General features: G+C 29.5%; 1 pseudogene; it reads right to left on the bottom strand.

The window, feature by feature from the left end:
• Positions 1-2565: 2565 nt before the first annotated feature.
• Positions 2566-2674, bottom strand: LOC143389175 (small nucleolar RNA U13; annotated as a pseudogene).
• Between the last annotated feature and the right edge of the window lie 253 nt (positions 2675-2927).

A 2927-nucleotide genomic window follows, 5' to 3' on the forward strand; every position in this document is an offset into this window, starting at 1 on the left:
AAAGCAAAACCAAAATTCCAGTGAAGAAACCAAATCATATATGTAAGATGGAAAGAGTAAGACAATTCATTGGAAAAGCTAAAATTCTAGTAGAAATGAGATTAGAAAGAAAAAGAAGATGCAAAATGGATGAAAATGAAAAGAGAAGATCTGTGAGATCTGAATGCTGTGAGAGTTTCATTTAGCAGGGCAGAGGTTCCTCCATTGCCTTCAGGTTGGATGAGCCCCAGGCCTTTCTAACGAAAGAGTCGCATATTGTGATTTCCTCATTTCTCTCTAATGATGACGCTTTCAAAAAGTTCCTCCTTAGCTCTGATATTTGGAACTTTTCCCCACTCACCAAAACTCAAAATAATTATTAATTGGAGAAACTGTTTTTTTTTTATCAAAACAAATGCTGCTCTTTGATGATTTTCTCTATTCATGTTAGTTTTAATGTTTTTACAACTTATTGGTGTCTTTCCCCTTACTAAACATGACCTTTTTTCTAATTAATTTTAGCATTTACATGAAAGAATACTTTGAATAGATTCATTTATTCAGTGTTTTGACCTTAATAACACTCTCTGGGAATAAAGTTATTTTCCATTATTTTGTTATTGTTGTTGTTTTTCCAAATAAAATTATGCTCTTTTTATGCATGGTATTATATTTGAAGAATGCTAATGCAATAATGAAGCCATACTCAAGCTAATTCATAGCCAAAAATGTTGTTTAAGCACCCACCAATATTGTGACTCTTTTAAGCTACAATTTTATGCACTTCCTTTTGTTTGCTGTTATTTCTAGGGTCTTGAATTTCCAACTAGACTATAAAATCCTCCATGATAGCAACAGTATTTTAATGCATTTATGACCTCCATTGATATTGATATAGTGCTCAGTAAAATGTGCATTTGAATGAGTGTGTGTTGAATTGATACAGTTCTTAAACATGCATATAATTGAGTCATGTGACATCTCTGAGTTGCCAAGTTTTTGAGTTAAAAGGTACTTAAATTAAAGTAGCAAGCTTCCTTAAAATTGATAAGATTTTTCTAAAATCTCATTATTCCTAATTCAATTTGTTAAAAAAGATGCATATTTCAAGATCCAACAATTTTAGAATATCACTTATTCAATTGCATTTTTGCTATTTAACTTCAGAAATCTTAAATAAATCTTATTTAGTATACATCTTTTCTTTTTGGCAAAGAATATACTTAAAGAGTTAGAACAACATACATTCATTTTTGGCAAGAATTCTTACTATATTGGCAAGGTTCAGTTGTTTCTTTTAAGATATTTGTATTTCTTAAAAGCTTCACAACAAACAATAACAATATGTGAATTATGTGAAACTGAAGTTCATTCTGTATGTTGTGTATAGATTTATCTTCTCATATACTAAAATATTTGCTGTCCTAAACACATTTTTACTGGCTCTGGTGCAATATAAACCTTTGGTAGCTCTCAGTTTTCCTAAACATTTTTTTAAAGTTTTTTTTTTTTGTTGTTGTTGTTCTAGCTCAGAATTCTTTTTGTGTGTGTGAAAGTTTTTTACTTAGAATTTTTAAAAAAGTGTAAGAATTATAAAAACTTTCAGATCCATGTTGTCTTAGAGATTAATTGGTTAAAAATTAACTTTTTAGTACTCAAAGCTACTCTTTTTTTAATATATACTTTTTAGGTGTACATTGACAGAACACAATGCCTTTATTTTTATGTGGTGCTGAGGATTGAACCCAGGTCCCACCCACACTAGGCGAGCAAATCCCAGCTCTCAAAGCTCCTTTTTATGTGAAGTTGCCTGTGTGCTTCTCTCTTTCTCTCCTTCCCTCACTGAATCTTGATTTCTATGTTATCTATTTGTCAAAGCCATCAGACTTCCATCTGTTTAATAAAAATAGTGTAAATGAAACATTAGTTTTGTTATAATTAGTTGGTACCTTAATAATTTTAAAGAATTTTTTATCAATTTCTTTTGGTATTTATGCTTGTAAGAAAAAATTAACATTGACATTCATACAAATACTATTAACATTCTGAAAATGGTGAATCCACATAATGAAAAATTTGTTTTCACTTTTATGTGCAAAATACAATAATTAAACAATTTAGGGTAGTTTTTCAGGGCTATTCTGTAAATTTTCATCCAGGAGATGAGGCCTGAACATATTTTGAAGCAACTGTGTTCAGGGAAGTGAAAATATAATATACTGGAATTATGTGAATAGGATAAAGAGATCAAGAAAGTTCAGATCTGTCATTATTTAGAGTTAGACTTCATCCTTTAGTTGGTATAGAATTGTAAAAAAAAATAAAAAATAAAAAAAATGAAAATTGAACAAGACAGTATGTTAAATTGAAAATTGAACAGGACAGTATGTGATATGTATTGGAAGGTAATAAGAAAGATAATTCTTTTTGTTCTTTTTAGACAATTTCTAGGGTGGCTCATGGGCCCCAGGAGGAGAGATCAGAGTAAGGTGGAATTATATCACTTATTAAAAAGAAATAAGAACTCAAGAGAGAAGGAAGGAGTTTAAATTTACCTAATAAAATACCTTCCTTAGCCTTTTTTGACAACAGATAAGTAATGTGCAGATGTAGTGACAAGATGTAGGGAAAGGCACATCTCCCACACCAGCCACATGAACACCCAATAATCATCATACTTATGAGCCAAAAGTATACTTATTCTATTTTTATAAGTTATAATAAAGATTGTTGTCATGATAAAATAAATGATTAAAGTTTAATTCTTTTTTATATAGGTCATAAAATCCATGCAATTATATCTTGGTTAGTATAACAGATTGAATCATATCATAATTTTATCATAATCATATCATAACTTCATGATATACAAAGAAATTTGATGTCAGGAAAATAACTAAAAGAATGGTCTGAATACTTTTTTTCTGCTATTTTTTCCATTTTTTTCT

This window comes from Callospermophilus lateralis, unplaced genomic scaffold (assembly GCF_048772815.1).
Source record: "Callospermophilus lateralis isolate mCalLat2 unplaced genomic scaffold, mCalLat2.hap1 Scaffold_250, whole genome shotgun sequence".
Classification (NCBI taxonomy): Eukaryota; Metazoa; Chordata; class Mammalia; order Rodentia; family Sciuridae; genus Callospermophilus; species Callospermophilus lateralis.